This window comes from Scyliorhinus torazame, unplaced genomic scaffold, assembly GCF_047496885.1.
Source record: "Scyliorhinus torazame isolate Kashiwa2021f unplaced genomic scaffold, sScyTor2.1 scaffold_359, whole genome shotgun sequence".
NCBI classification, from domain to species: domain Eukaryota; kingdom Metazoa; phylum Chordata; class Chondrichthyes; order Carcharhiniformes; family Scyliorhinidae; genus Scyliorhinus; species Scyliorhinus torazame.
In genome coordinates, this window is record NW_027308086.1 from 163,309 (window position 1) to 179,637 (window position 16,329).

Genomic DNA, 16,329 nt, shown 5'->3' on the forward strand with positions numbered 1-16,329 from the left:
GGGGAGCTGGATGCGGGCCTGTGGGTGGAAGCCCTAAATAGGGTCAATTCCTCTTCATCATGTGCCAGGCTTAGCTTAATTCAGTTTAAGGTGGTCCATCAGGCACACATGGCGACAGCAAGAATGAGCAAGTTCTTTGGGGTTGAGGATAGATGTGCGGGAAACCCAGCGAACCATATTCATATGATCTGGGCATGTCCGGCTCTCAAAGGATTCTGGCTGGGATTCGCTAAGGCAATGTCCAAGATCCTAAACACGCGGGTGGTACCGAGTCCAGAGATAGCGATCTTTGGTGTGTCAGACGATCCGGGAGTTCAGGAAGCGAAAGAGGCCGAGGTTTTGGCCTTTGCCTCCCTGGTAGGCCGGAGACGGATCCTTTTAATGTGGAGACTAGAAAGCCCCGATTGTGGAGACCTGGGTTAGTGACATAGCTGGGTTTCTCAGTCTTGAGAAAATAAAGTTTGCCTTGAGAGGGTCCATGATGGGGTTCTCTCGGAGGTGGCAGCTTTCTAGGAGAGCAGTAAATGTCAGCAGCAGCAGCAATCCGGGGGGAGGGGGAATGTTTACTTACTGCATATTCTTTTTTTTTTATATAATGTTGACGTTCACCTTGTTTTGTTAAATGTTGTTAATGGTTATGTAAAAATTCTGTTTCGATAAAAACCTGAATAAAAATAATTTTTTTTAAAACTTGCTCCTAAATAAAGTTTTTCCCACACACCCATCTCTAATCAAGCAATACAGTTCGGCGGCACAGTGGTACAGCTGCTCACAATACCAGAGACACAGGTTCGATTCCAGCCTTGGATGTGACATATCCTTTTGGTAATGTGGTGACCAGAATTGGAGGCAATATTCCACGTGTGGCCTAACTAAGGTTCTGTACAGCTGCAGCATGACTTGCCAATTTTTATACTCAATGCCCAGACCAATGAAGACAAGCATGCCGTCTGCCTTCTTAGCTCCTTATCCACCTGCGTTGCCACTTTCAGTGATATGTTTATTGTAATTTCCCAATCTACCAGACAAATTGCCCCTCATACCATGACAGTTTCCTTCTGCGAGAAACATCCAGATAAATTAGACAAAAGAACATGTAACCACCACAGCCCACCTTCATGGCAACGTGGCTGCTTTGGGAACTGAATATCTTCCAACGTGCAAACACCTTTTCATTCTGTGCTCCTCGTCAAACTTGGAACCAGGTAATCGCAACTAGCCTCAAAAATGGTCAGCCCACCGGAGGCAGAGGTGTTAGAACCGGCCAATCCAGCAGAAAGAAACCCTCCAATCATCACCATTCACCAGATGTCAGAATGAACAAAATGCAGTCCTGGATGTCAGTGAGAGCAGAAACAATAACAACGAAGCCAACATCTGTAATTTATTGTGAACTTGTTGGAGTCACAACAGGTGTGATGAATCACAAACCCCTCCCCACATTGAGAGCTGATGAATGGTCTCTCCCCAGAATTAACTTGCTAGTGTCTCCGTAGTTGGGATGGTTCATTGAATGTCTCCCCTGCTCAGAGCAGGTGAATGGCCTCTTCCAGGTGTGAACTCGCTGGTGTTCCTGCAGGGTGTATGGATATCTGAATGCCTTCTCTAACTCAGAGCAGGTTAACGCCTTCTCCCCAGTGTGAACTCGCTGGTGGTTCCGCAGGGTGGATAACCAAGTGAATTCCTTCTCACACTGAGAGCAGGTGAACTGCCTCTCCCCAGTGTGAACTCGCTGGTGTGTCCGCAGGCTCGATGAAGTAGTGAATCCCTTCTCACACTGAGAGCAGGTAAACGGCCTCTCACCAGTGTGAACCCGCTGATGCCTGCGCAGGTTCGATGAATCAGTGAATCCCTTCTCACACTAAGAGCAGGTGAACGGCCTCTCCCCAGTGTGAACATACTGGTGTATCCGCAGGTTGGATAACTGAGTGAATCCCTTCTCACACTGAGAGTAGGTGAAGGCCTCTCCCCAGTGTGAATGCGTTGATGAGCTTCCAGCTGAGATGGAGCCCTGAATCCCTTCCCACAGTCCCCACATTTCCATGGTTTCTCCATTGTTTGAGGTCTCTTTGTGTTTCTCCAGGTTTGACAATCAGTTGAAGCCTCATCCACACAGAGAACATGTGTACAGTCTCTCCCCGCTGTAAATGGTGCGATGTCTTTTCAGGCTGTGTAACTGGTTAAAGCTCTTTCCACAGTCAATGCTCTGGAACACTCTCACTCGGGTGTGTGTGTCACGGTGCTTTTCCAGTCACACTGATGGTTAAAATCGTTTGTAGCCGAAAGAACAGATAAACATTTCTCCTTCTCGATTCAAACCCCGGTGATATTCAGTTCCAAGGAATTGAGAGACTCAGCCAGATTGAGACGGGATGTTAGAGATTTCTGTCTGTAATTCCTCCTCTTCTAATATCCTGGAAAAACAATTTCCAAAAGACATCACTGTCAGCACTGATTAGAAATTCAGAACAGACAATTCTAGTTTCTAGAGAACATTCTTTCCTCTCTTATTCCCCAAATGCTGTAAATCTCCATCCCACACACTCTCCCTCCATTCTCACTCTGCTGTATCTAATATTCACCCTCCCAATTCTCCTAAAAGGTGCTGATTCAGGCTGATTGACAGATCCCTGCTCACTGCTTCCTGTCCTGGATACAGAGACCATAACAAATAGGACCTGCAGTTGGATTTGGCCCATCGAGCCTGCTCGTCTATTCCATGGAATCATTGGCCGATCTATGTCAGCGACATTCTCCGTGTTACTGACCAGAGGCTGAGTGTGCTGACTCAATTTCCGTGAGCTCATGAGGCCGAGCTGCAAAACACAATGAGCCCGAGGAGAGAATCCTGAATGTTGAGCAAGTTGCCTCCTCGGCGAAGGCAAGAATTAAATCCTTGGAAAACTGGCCGAGTGACGTGGGGGAGGTCCTGGAGGACTCCGAAAACCGAGGATCAGAGAAAGAACATCCGAGTCATCGGCCTGCCAGAAGGTGTGGAGGGTGAGGCTCCCGTTAGGTTCTTCGAGGACCGGCTGCCACGTTCTCTCAAGCTGGGTGTGAAGCCTGGGTGTTTCAAATTAGAAAGGGCATCGGATCCTGTCTTTGAGGCTGAGGGATAGTTTTCATCCCAGGCCTGTAATCATTCACTTCCACAACTTGAAAGATCACCAGAAGGTCCTGGAGTTGGGTAAGGCGAGGTGGGGCCTGCCTCCATGAGGGAGTGAGGATTACCTTATTCCAGGATTTTTCAACAGCAACGCAAACGAAGCATCAAGACTTTGATGAAGTTTGAAGGGAACTGAAGGCTGTGGGAGTGAATTATGTCGCTTTGTCCTGTGACCCTGAAAATTATATTTGACAACTCCGTCATAACTTTCGATAATCCGACTGCTGCCTTGGTCTTCGTTTAATCCATGAAGGGAAAAGATTTGGAGGGATGGTTTGCAGCTCAGACTAACTCAGGCTCTAATCCGGACTCTTTCACTGTCATGGTGGTGTTGTCTGAATTTGTTATCTTTTATCCTGTTGAAGGGAGTTATTATTCTGTAAGTCCCGCTTGAATGTCTTCTTCTCCTCGAGTGTTGCAGGGAATTGTATTATCTTATCTCAGTTATAGTAGATGTGCTGTGTGCTTTCTTCTATTATCCCAGCGTTAATCGTGGCAGAACCGAGTAGTGCCATTGCCAACGGGTGGGGGGTGGTGGATGTAGGTCTTCATGGGTGGGTCTAAAATGTGGGAAGGACATTCGATCCCCATTCCCTTGTTGGCCCTTATTTTCTTGTTCTCAGTTTGGAAAAGATATCCTGAGGGGAACGACAGTCTGGCCGTGGGGCTAACCCTCCGGGTCCTTAGTCATATTGAGGAAAGTCCTCTTGGATCTATTGTGGTCGTGATTCTTTTGTATTTTTGTTATTATGGGAGGGTTTATGTGTTGTTGACTTTATCCTAATCTGGTACAGACGGGCCTTTTGTCCGTGAAAGGAATAGTTTGGGGATACTTTGGTGCCTCTGGTGTAAACTGAGTTGGAGGAGGGGGTCATGGCACATACCCGATTGTGGTGTGAAAATCTGTTCCTGTTCTCTTTGTCGCCTAACAAATGGAGGCAGTTAATCTGCAAATTTTCTCAGGGAATGTACGGGGCATCCATCACCCTATCAGAAGGAAAAAGATCCTCTCCTTTCGTAAGGAGAAAGTCAACATAGCTTTATTACAGGAAACCCATTTGGTGTGGCAAGGTGGCACAGTGGTTAGCGCAGATGCTTTACAGCGCCAGGGACACAAGTTCAATTTGGGCCTCGAGTGACTGCCTGGTTTGCAACTTCTCCTCGTGTATGCCTGGGTTTTCTCTGGGTTCTCCAGTTTCCTCCCAGAGGGCAAAGATGTGCAAGTTAGGTGGATTGACAATGCAAAAAAGCCTCTTCGTGTTCAAATAGGTTAGGTAGGGTTACTGGGTGACAGTGATACGGTGGAGGCATGGGCCTCGGTAGGGTGCTCTTTCAAAGGCAGGTGTGGAATCGATGGTCTGAAAGGCATCCTTCTACACTGTAGGGATTCTATGATGAGGAACACTTTAAATTGAGGCCGGATTGGGTGGGAAGGATTTTTTTCGCCTGTTTGTCATCAAGTAGCAGGGGTGTGGCAATCCTTATTAATGAAAATATCCCTTTTAAGGTTGAAACCTGCACCAAGGATAAAGGAGGTAGATATGTGATCATTAGAGGTTTGGTGCATGGAGATGTTGTTTCAATAATGAATGTTTATGGATCCCCGAATGACTCCCCAGAGTTCATTGTGAAGGCTTTTGTGGATTTTGCGGTTAGCTTCGACTAACTCTTTTGTGGTTGGTGACTTCAACGGCCACTTATATCCTCTGGTAGATAAGCACCCGGTTACCAGGCTCGGGCGTTGGTCTCGGCTTGTGAAGAGGTGGATTATGTGGATGTTTGGAGAACTTTGCACCCGAGGGGCGGAGATTTTACCTTCTTTCCAGTCCCACAGCAATGTCAGACTAGAATCGCCGACTTCTTCGTGCCGAGGACGGCCTGGTGTCCGTTTGCACCACAGGGAACATCATACATGCGGCCCATCCCCCCCCCCCCCCCCCCTGATTTTCTGGAGGTTCTGCTCGAGGGCTCACCCCCAGGTCGAGATGGTGGAGGTTTGATACCTCCCTGATCAGAGATACTACATTCACTACACATTATAAGGAAGAGTTTGAGTTCTTCCGTTACCTCGGCCCCTGGTATTTCCCCCTCCAGACGTGTAAAGCTCATTTGAGCCGGGGGTGGGGATGATCATTTGCGTCACTGCTGATGAAAGGTGCAGAATGCTGGAGAACCAGCGGTGTCTGGAAGTTTGTTTGCTGAAGGCCCAGGAGGAAGTTTCCGCCGGAGTGAAGCTCAGTCACACAAACCCCGCGCTCTGATTGGCTGGAGGACCAGAGTCCTTCCGATCGTGCAACTCTTCCCATTGGTCAATGCCTCAGCAGGAAGGTCAGGAGGTGAGCTTCCCTGCACATGCGCAGCTTCCACTCTCCTTTAGACATGCACAGTCTCAGGCAGGGGGGAGATCACCGAGCGGCTTCGTGCTCCGGTCGCAGCAGTCAGCCGGTTGCCTGGAAACCTGGTCTCGAGGTGTAGAGGTTGAACGGGCGGGACCTCCCGCGTCCGCGCACTGGAACCCAGTGACGACACCTCGGAATAGAGTAATTCCAATTGGCTAATTCAGGCAGGGCTCCATTGTGATGTCACAGCGGATGTGAAGGTAAAACCTCCTCCTGTCTCCAACATCTGGGAGTAACTCTTTTATTGTCGTCACAATTATTACAGAAACCAATTTACAAGGCTCCAGGCCTCATTACACTTCAAATTGACGATTAAACAGTCACTTAACACAAAACAGCTGCAAGGCACAAGGCCCAATTACATTTCACAATAACGTTGTAACAGTCATTGAACACAAACAGCTGCAAGGCACAGGGCCGAAATACGTTTCCAGATACCAGTTAACCAGTCACTTATCACAACCAGCCGCAAGGCACAGGCCCTACGCATAGTTAAAGTAACAATCGAACAGTCACAAAACACGAACAGTCGTGAGGCACAAGGCCTCGAAACCCAACGACCATTCCAAAGAAAAAAGGAACAAAAAACCACAAGACACGAGTACATTTCGAGGTAACGGCCTCTAAACACATAAAACAAGCAGTCGCGAGGCACAAGGCCCCGATACAATACGGCCGCTTCGGAAACAAATATGACCCACAGGGCCTCGATACATTTTAACAGTGTCATATCAAACCCAATGACCAGGCACCAGGCCTCAATTCACCCCAGAAAAGATTTAACAGGATAGAATCAATCACCGAACACTAATCCCCGCTCACCCACCCCCGTTCACCCCGCCCTGCAGCCGACACCCCGGGGGAAAGGCCCCTCCTCGCTAAGAGCACAGACCTCCGGAGAGCCAGACCCGGGCGCGGCGGAGGAGAGAGGGTTCCCCCCTCCTAGACCCCGCCCAAAGGCATGGGACCATTCGGAGGGAGAGCAGTTTCACACCAACTAGCGTTCCACCACAATTACTAATTACTATTTCAGGGAAACCCAAAATGAGTTGAATGTCATAGGCTGCTAAAGAAAACGAAAGCAAAGAAAACATGAAAACAAAATCCCTTAGTACTCATAGAAAAGTCCATAAAAAAAAAGAGTCCATTAATTTTGCACGTTCCACATCATGACCCTGGCGCTCCAGCCAAAATTTCACAAGGAACAACATGTCCTCAAAGTCCTCCAATGACAGCGGCCAGAGTCGCTCCAATGTTGGCAACAGTCGACAACGGGGAAGAAAGTCCCAGAGTCAGTCCCAACCGCCCACAGGGCGTCCGGTGGGCCGAACCCCCGGAGACCCCAGGAACGGCAGCAACTCACCCCGGGCTGCAGGCCACGGGCCGCCCATTGGGTATCCACTCCCAGTTCCGACCCGCCGCTTCCAGCAGCCTATCCAGCTGCCATCCTTCCTTCATCCTCCATTGGGCAAACTCAAAACCGCCGACAGCAAACCTCGCAGTCCAAAGCAGCGTCTCCGCAGCTCAACCGCTGACTTGAAACACGACTGGTCGCAGTACTCCGAAACCGGTCTTCTCCCCCTTCCCTCGGGGACCAGGAACAATGGGCGCCGAGTTGCTGTTTCACCCAATCCAGGAAGCTCCCAGAGGCGGCCTGCCTTTCGAATCGGCCCGGGGGCGGACACCAAGCTCGCACACAACCACCCAAGCCTCCTCCACTTTTCACCACCAGGAGTTTGGACAGTGTCGGCCGTAGCTCCCACAATCCCCCGCGCTGGGGAACCCGCTCTATCCGCCGCACGGGCGGGTGATCAGGTACTGCGCATGTCCAAGGGTGAGGGGAAGCTGCGCATGTGTGGAGGAAAGCACAGCCCCTGACCTTCCTGTGAGGTGTTGGCTAATGGATAGAGTTAGGACCGGAAGGACGCTGGTCCTCCAATCAGCGCGGGCTTTATGTGAAAGGAGATTGGGCTTCACACAGACTGAAATGTCCTCCTGTCTCCAACATCTGTGAGTAAAACACTTTCTTTTCTCCCCCTTTCCATTTCTTTTCTCATTCTAACCTTCAATTGGTCACTTGCAGCAACTGAAGGGAAAGGAAGTGAATCCAGGGAGGGTGCAGACTCTGCAAAGCTTGGCCCAGGTCTCTCTCTCTCTCACAAAGACATTGACATCCTTTGCTCCCTCAGCCTGACACATTTATTTGTCTGGCTAAAAGAATGGTCTATTTCCTGAAGTTCACAATTAAAGGGCTGGTTTCACCAGGAGATGGCTGACATTTAAGGGGTCAGTAAATTAATATCGGACAGAGATATGTCCAGTGTTGTTATTTGGTACATATTAGATATATTGTTTATGGTTCTATAATGAAGTATATTTATTATTATTTCAGTAGTGTAATATTGTGCTGTAGCTCTGTTATATATTGACAGTCATCTCTTCCTACAAGAGTGTTGTTAGTCTCTGGATTTCTCTTCCAAAGGGATCAGTGGAGTCTGGGAGTCACTGAATGTGTTCATGGATGAGTTAATATTTTTAATATTTCTTTTGTTATGTTTATTAACCAATTTTAAAATAATGAATGCAACAGAATAACAGAAAAAATGTGGAAAACGGGTACAGAGCAGAACAACTGAAAGGGCCAACATAAATACAAGCAACACATTGCAGAATTAATTCATAGCAGAATATTTGAGTGACCAGTGCCTCGAGATGAAATGTTGATCCATTGAACAACCAGTAAACAGGTTAACATAGTGAGTGGAGAAAGAGGGTACGATTATATAAAAATGGAAGAATAATAATGCAGGACGCACTCCCCAAAACATTACAAGTGGACTAACAGCATAGTCGAATTCAAATGAATAACATAACATAATGAGATAGAAATTCTGCAGTGCAGAAGGAGGCCATTCTCTCCTTCAATCTGCACTGACCCTCCGAAAAAGCACTCCACTGAGGCACACTTCCCACTCTATCCTCGTAACCTTGTGCATTGATCATGGTCAACCCACCTAACCTAACACCTTTGGACACAAAGGGGCAATTTAGCATGATGAATCCACTGAACCTGCACATCTTTGGACTGTGGCAGGAAACCGGAGCAGACACGGAGATCGTGCAAACGCCACACAGATACTCAAGAAATCAAACCTTGGTCCCTGCCTCTGTGCGGCAGCAGTGCTAACCACCGTGCCTCACTGTGCCCTACTCCCGACCCAAGTTGAATTTAATTCACTGATGGAAATCTCTGGAGGAGCAAGTCAGTCAAATTGGAACCAATATATCTGAGATAGGGGTTGTATAACTTACCAAATGTATCAGACTTTGAATGAACTACAGACATTAAAAATTTCATGGGGGTGCATTCTGTAATCGGCCTATGCCAGTTTTAGATAGAGGGAGAAGTGACTGGCCTGCTTCTATATCGAGCCAGAGGGATGTTGGGTCCATCCTCACCCAATCCCTTATGAACCTTAGATGAGAGGCCAATTGATATAGCCCAATATTCCGGAGACTCAACCCTCCCTTAGATCCTGGTGATTGGAGCTGAACAAACTTGAGGCAAAGTTTCTTTTTGTTCCAGATAACTGTATTAATCATTCCATTAATTTCCTTAACGACTCTAGTCGACAGCAGTATAGGCAGCATCTGCAGAGGGTACAACAGTCTGGGCAACACATTCATTTTAATGAAGACAATCTTCCCTTACCATGAAATCAGAAGAGCCGGCCACTGGGCAAGGTCCCACCTAATAGTCACCATCAGCTGTGAAAAGTTGGCCCCAAAAGGTTGCCTGAAATAGGGGGGTCATTGACATTCCCAGATATTTAAATCCCAAGGGGGGAGCATCTGATTGGGAAGCTTACACTTCAACACCCCCCTCCCCCCACCAGCATGGCCTCTGACTCAGTAAAATTCATCTTATAACCAGAGAAGGTCCAGAAACCAAGGTGAACCAGAAACCAAGGTCCACCACACTAAGAAAACAAAAAGGGACGGTCAATAGAGAATTAAAGGTGCTATATTTAAATGCGCGCAGTGTACGGAACAAGGTAGATGAGCTTGTGGCCCAGGTTGTGACTGGCAGGTATGATGTGGTAGGCATCACAGAGACATGGTTGCAGGGGGTTCAGGACTGGCATTTAAACATCCAGGGATTCACAACCTATCAAAAAGACAGAGAGGTGGGCAGAGGGGGCGGGGTTGCCTTGTTAATTAGGAATGAAATTAAATCAATGGCACTAAACGACATAGGGTCAGATGATGTGGAGTCTGTGTGGGTAGAGCTGAGGAACCACAAAGGCAAAAAAACCATAATGGGAGTTATGTACAGGCCTCCTAACAGTGGTCAGGACTGGGGGCACAAAATGCACCACAAAATAGAAAGTGCATGTCAGAAAGGCAAGGTCACAGTGATAATGGGGGACTTCAATATGCAGGTGGACTGGGTAAATAATGCTGCCAGTGGACCCAAGGAAAGGGAATTCATTGAATGCTTACAGGAGGGCTTTTTGTAACAGCTTGTGATGGAGCCCACGCGGGAACAGGCCATTCTGGACTTAGTGTTATGTAATGAGCCAGACTTGATTAAAGATCTTAAAGTAAGGGAGCACTTAGGAGGCAGTGATCATAATATGGTCGAATTCAATCTCCAATTTGAAAGAAAGAAGGTAGAATCAGATGTAAAGGTGTTACAGTTAAATAAAGGTAACTACAGGGGCATGAGGGAGGAACTGATGAAAATCAACTGGGAGCAGAGCCTAGTGGGAAAGACAGTAGAACAGCAATGACAGGAATTTCTGGGAGTAATTGAGGACACAGTACAGAGGTTCATCCCAAAGAAAAGAAAGGTTATCAGAGGGGGGGATTAGGCAGACATGGCTGACAAAAGAAGTTAGGGAATGCATCAAAGCAAAAGAGAAAGCCTATAATGTGGCAAAGAGTAGTGGGAAGTCAGAAGATTGGGAAGACTACAAAAACAAACAGAGGATAACAAAAAGATAAATAAGGAAAGAGAGGATCAAATTTGAAGGTAGGCTAACCAGTAACATTAGGAATGATAGTAAAAGTTTCTTCAAATACATTAAAAACAAACGGGAGGCAAAAGTTGACATTGGGCCGCTCCAAAATGACGCTGGTAATTTTGTGATAGGAGACAAGGAAATAGCTGAGGAACTGAATAAGTACTTTGCGTCAGTCTTCACAGTAGAAGACATGAGTAATATCCCAACAATTCCGGAGAGTCAGGGGGCAGAGTTGAATATGGTAGCCATCACAAAGGAGAAAGTGCTAGAGAAACTAAGAGGTCTAAAAATTGATAAATCCCCGGGCCCAGATGGGCTACATCCTAGAGTTCTAAAGGAGATAGCTGAAGAAATAGTGGAGGCGTTAGTTATGATCTTTCAAAAGTCACTGGAGTCAGGGAAAGTCCCAGAGGATTGGAAAATCGCTGTTGTAACCCCCGTGTTCAAGAAGGGAACAAGGAAAAAGATGGAAAATTATAGGCCAATTAGCCTAACCTCGGTTATTGACAAGATTCTAGAATCCATTGTTAAGGATGAGATTTCTAAATTCTTGGAAGTGCAGGGTCAGATTAGGACAAGTCAGCATGGATTTAGTAAGGGGAGGTCGTGCCTGACAAACCTGTTAGAGTTCTTTGAAGAGATAACAAATAGGTTAGACCAAGGAGAGCCAATGGATGTTATCTATCTTGACTTTCAAAAGGCCTTTGATAAGGTGCCTCACGGGAGACTGCTGAGTAAAATAAGGGCCCATGGTATTCGAGGCAAGGTACTAACATGGATTGACGATTGGCTGTCAGGCAGAAGGCAGAGAGTTGGGATAAAAGGTTCTTTTTCGGAATGGCAACCGGTGACGAGTGGTGTCCCGCAGTGTTCAGTGTTGGGGCCACAGCTGTTCTCTTTATATATTAACGATCTAGATGACGGGACTGGGGGCATTCTGGCTAAGTTTGCCGATGATACAAAGATAGGTGGAGGGGCAGGTAGTATGGAGGAGGTGGGGAGTCTGCAGAAAGATTTAGACAGTTTAGGAGAGTGGTCCAAGAAATGGCTGATGAAATTCAACGTGGGCAAGTGCGAGGTCTTGCACTTTGGAAAAAAGAATAGAGGCATGGACTATTTTCTAAACGGTGACAAAATTCATAATGCTGAGTGCAAAGGGACTTGGGAGTCCTAGTCCAGGATTCTCTAAAGGTAAACTTGCAGGTTGAGTCCGTAATTAAGAAAGCAAATGCAATGTTGTCATTCATCTCAAGAGGCTTGGAATATAAAAGCAGGGATGTACTTCTGAAGCTTTATAAAGCATTAGTTAGGCCCCATTTAGAATACTGTGAGCAATTTTGGCCCCGCACCTCAGGAAGGGCATACTGGCACTGGAGCGGATCCAGCGGAGATTCACACAGATGATCCCAGGAATGGTAGGCCTAACATACGATGAACGTCTGAGGATCCTGGGATTATATTCATTGGAGTTTAGGAGGTTGACGGGAGATCTAATAGAAACTTACAAGATAATGAATGGCTTAGATAGGGTGGATGTAGGGAAGTTGTTTCCATTAGCAGGGGAGACTAGGACCCGGGGGCACAGCCTTAGAATAAAGGGGAGTCACTTTAGAACAGAGATGAGGAGAAATTTCTTCAGCCAGAGAGTGGTGGGTCTGTGGAATTCATTGCCACAGAGGGCGGTGGAGGCCGGGACGTTGAGTGTCTTTAAGACAGAAGTTGATTAATTCTTGATTTCTCAAGGAATTAAGGGCTATGGAGAGAGAGCGGGTAAATGGAGTTGAAATCAGCCATGATTGAATGGTGGAGTGGACTCGATGGGCCGAATGGCCTTACTTCCACTCCTATGTCTTATGGTCTAAGGCACAAAATCTATCCACAATCGGGTACAGCTGGTTAAGATGAACATTTTGCTGTGGTTTTTATTTTTATCTCCGTGCCTAATGGTCTTTTTGTCGAAATTGGTCTTTATGGGGGTGGATTGGTTGGTTTAATCGTTTGTGTGGGCAGATAACGTGGCAAGGATTCGGAAGACGGTGATTCAGAGAGGGCGACAGTCAGGGGGCTTGGCCCTGCTGAACCTGTTATACTATTATTGGATGGCGAACGCAGAGTAGGTGTGGGGTTGGAGCAGGGAGACAGAGGCTTTGTAGGTTTACATTAAAGGGTAGGTGGGGTTAATGGGTTACAGGCACAGGGTGGAGACACAGGTTATGTAGGGTGCTCTTTCAAAGAGCCGGTGCAGACTCGATGGGCTGAATGGCCACCTCCTGCACTGTAGGGATCCTATAATTTCACGGCGCTGGTTACCGTCAACTGCTAGGTGGGAGGGAAGGAGGTGGAGAGGTTGGTTAGGGAGTTGGGGTGGGTTAGGTTTTTTTTGTTGGTTTTACTTTGTAATGTTATGTGTTGTAAATGTTAAAATCTGAATCAAAATACTTCAAAAAATCTATCCACTACTCCAATAATGTCCGGGACTGAAACACTGGGGTTCAACACAAACTGCAGCCTTCAACTGCACACAGAATGATCTTGTGCTGCCTCACCCCACCCCCCAGTCCCGATATCAGAGACTCCGATCTGATAGCCTCTGGCAAGGGCTCAGTGGCCAACAACAAGGGGAACAGAGGGCAGCCCTGTCTAGTCCCTCTCTGAAGCTGAAAATTTGATGCCCGTAAATCATTGGTGAGCACCGCCGCTGCCGGTCTGTGATGTAACAATTGAATCCACTCAATATAATCCTCACCCAACCCGAAGCCTCACAGCGGATACACAAGATAGTTCCACTCAACTCGAGCAAAAGCTTTCTCTGCATCGAAGGAGATCAGCAGCCCATCCAATGCATATTTCTGAAAAGCCTGAATCACATTCAGCAACCTTTCAACATTGTTACTGGAAAATCTTCCCCGTATAAACCCAGTCTGGTCCTCCCGCACGATTGTCGGAAGGATGTCCTCCAGCCTTATCGCCAAAACATAAGATCGCAGTTTCAAGTCAACATTCAAAAGAGAGGGAACTTGTGACGGGGATGTGCTGAGTAGTCCCACATCAGGTGGCTCTCCTCCATACAACAGAAAAATAGGCACTGTCGGCCGAATTTAGCTGCAAAATCAGACGTCAACATCCCCTCACCCTCAACAATAGTGCGGACAACAAAATGCCAGGAAGCAACAGCTCGAAAGGCTGCAGGGTCACAGAAAATGCGGCAAGGGAGAGGAGCGGTGAGCAAGCGGGTCGGCGGCCCCACGAGGCGAGGGGTCTCCAGTCTTCCCGAGAGAGGGAGACCGGCGACCCAGAAACCAAGCCCCCCCTCCCCCCGACCAGGCGATGGATGGAGGATGTTCCTAACCAAGGAACTAAACGCAATGAAGGATGACATTAAGGCTGAGTTAAGGATGACGGTCAAGCTGGCGGAGGTGCTAGCTGCCATGCAGAAGATGCTCAATGGCATGTGGAGGGAACTGGAAGCCCAGGGGAGCACAGTTTGAGAGCTGGAAAAGGTTGTGGACCAGTAGAATCGGTCAAGGAGGCAGAACATTCGGATAGTGGGCCTGCCAGAGGGGATCGAGGACAGGGACCCAATCGACTACGTGGCCCAAATGCTGGACAACCTGATTGGGAGAGACAGCTTCCCCAAACCGCCAGAGATCGACAGGGCTCACAGGTCGCACGACTGCGTCACTTCGCAATGAACAGGGGAGCCAGCTCATAGGAGGGAGGGGGCGAGGGCAGCAGAGCGCAGGAGAGGGTGAGGAGGAGACAGCAGGGACACAAGCAGAATGGGTGTAGGAGGGGGTCAGATCGATCCTGGGTGGGGGGGCCACACACCTGCGGGAAAGGTAGTGTCAGGAAGTACGGGAGAGAGCGGGACCGCGACATCTCCCACTGGGAAGAGAGCATCTGGGAGGGGGGCAGATAGAGGAGGGGGATACGGTGGGGTGGGGGGCAGATGGAAGAGCGTGGATACGGTGGGGCGGGGGCAGGGGGGGGGGAGATAAAAGAGGGGGGATACGGTGGGGTGGGGGGGGAGATAAAAGAGGGGGGATACGATGGGGCGGGGGGGAGATAAAAGAGGGGGGATACGGTGGGGTGGGGGGCAGATGGAAGAGGGGGGATATGGTGGGGCGGGGGGAGATTCAAGAGGGGGGATACGGTGGGGTGGGGGGAGATAAAAGAGGGGGGATACGGTGGGGCGGTCCAGGTTCCCCACGAGTGGACACGGATCCACAAGTGGAAGCTGACCAGTCTGGCGGAGGAAGTCAAAAACGACCCACAGAGGTGGGATGGATTCCTGCTTTCCCTGGCGGGGAGGATGCAGACGATCAAGGTGAACGTACTGCCCAGGTTCCTCTTCCTATTTAGATCCTTACCGATCTACATCCCCAAGGCCTTTTTCCATTCAATAGATAAAGTGATTATGCCGTTTGTGCGGAGGGGCAAGAATTCCAAAATTTCTAAAACAGTACTACAATGGAGAAGAAACATGGGAGGCCTGGCCCTCCCGAACTTGCAATACTATCACTGGGCAGCCACGGCCGAAAGAGTGAGGAGATGGGTAAAGGACCCTGACATGGAATGGGTGATGATGGACGACCTTAGAGGAGCTGACGGAGAGACTGGGCCAACCAAACAGGGATGAGCTCCAGGTCAAAGACTTTCTCTGCAAGGAGACACCAGCACACCCAGGAACCCTGAGAAGTACAATGCAAGAGGAGTTACTGGACGCAGACAGTCTGGGGAAGGGAAACTGTGGGGACCTGTACGGACAACTCTTAATAAGGATGCGCTCCTTACTTGACAGAACCCAGAAAAAATGGGCGGAAGAGCGAGGGACGGAAATAGGGTGGGGACTCTGGAGCGAAGCACTGAACGGGACCAACTCCACCTTCTCCTACGCAAGGCTAAGCTTCATGCAGCTGAATGTTGTGCACAGAGCACACCTGACAAGAACCCGAATGAGCAGGTTCTTCCCGGAGATGGAGGACAAATGTGAATGGTGCCAGCGGGGCCCGGCAAACCATACCCACATGTTCTGGGTATGCCCCAGATTTGTCGAATTCTGCACAGCCTATTTAGAGGCAATGTCCATGGTTATGAGGCTGGAGCCGTGCCCACGAATGGCAGTCTTCGGGGTATCGGACCAGGCAGAACTATTCATAGGGAAGAGGGTGGACGCCCTTGCCTTTGCTTTTCTAATCGGCCGCTGGAGAATCCTGCTCGGCTGGCGATCAGCAGCACCACCCACAGCTCAGACTGGCTGGCAGACCTATCGGAATTTCTTCACCTGGAGAAGATCAAGTTCACCGTCCGAGGGTCAGAGGATGGTTACCACAAAGTGTGGAGGCCATTCACCAACTTGTTCCAGGATCTGTTTGAAGCCAGCGGCCAATGGGACACTGGGGAGGGAGGTGGGCGTACGGGGGCCAACGGAATCACAGGGAGCTGGCAGGAAAACGGGGGTTGGGGCTACTGGGACAAGGAGGGAGAACCAGAAACCAACTGACACAGAGACCAGAGAGCCGAGAACAAAAACACAAGAAGAGGAACCCCCAAGGGAAGGTTTAAAAGAGGACAGGGAGCGCGCGGGGTGGAAGGGGGGAGGCCCATCAATGGGGGGGAAGGGAGGGCACCGTCCCCTTGTAAATAACAGATAACTCCCATTGTACAGTGAAGGACCCAGAAATGACGAGTGAAGGGGGCGGAGGGGAGGGACAGGAGATGGAGGGACCGGCACAAA

The 16,329-nt window shown here is 48.8% G+C and overlaps 1 protein-coding gene and 1 pseudogene across 5 annotated transcripts in view; one reads left to right on the plus strand and one right to left on the minus strand.

Moving 5' to 3' along the window:
- Window positions 1-16,329, plus strand: part of LOC140406199 (uncharacterized) — a 64,419-nt gene that overhangs the window by 32,009 nt on the left and 16,081 nt on the right. Inside the window, exon 1 of one of the 5 annotated variants that reach the window (XR_011939075.1) lies at window positions 5,515-5,765. The exons of 2 other annotated variants lie outside the window; for them this stretch is intronic. The gene's annotated coding sequence lies outside the window, so the exon portion shown is untranslated. Of the gene's footprint in view, window positions 1-5,514; window positions 7,576-16,329 lie in introns of those variants that run through there. 2 more of the 5 variants (XM_072494339.1, XM_072494338.1) reach the window with 2 other exon arrangements.
- On the minus strand, window positions 1,365-5,366 carry LOC140406202 (uncharacterized; annotated as a pseudogene).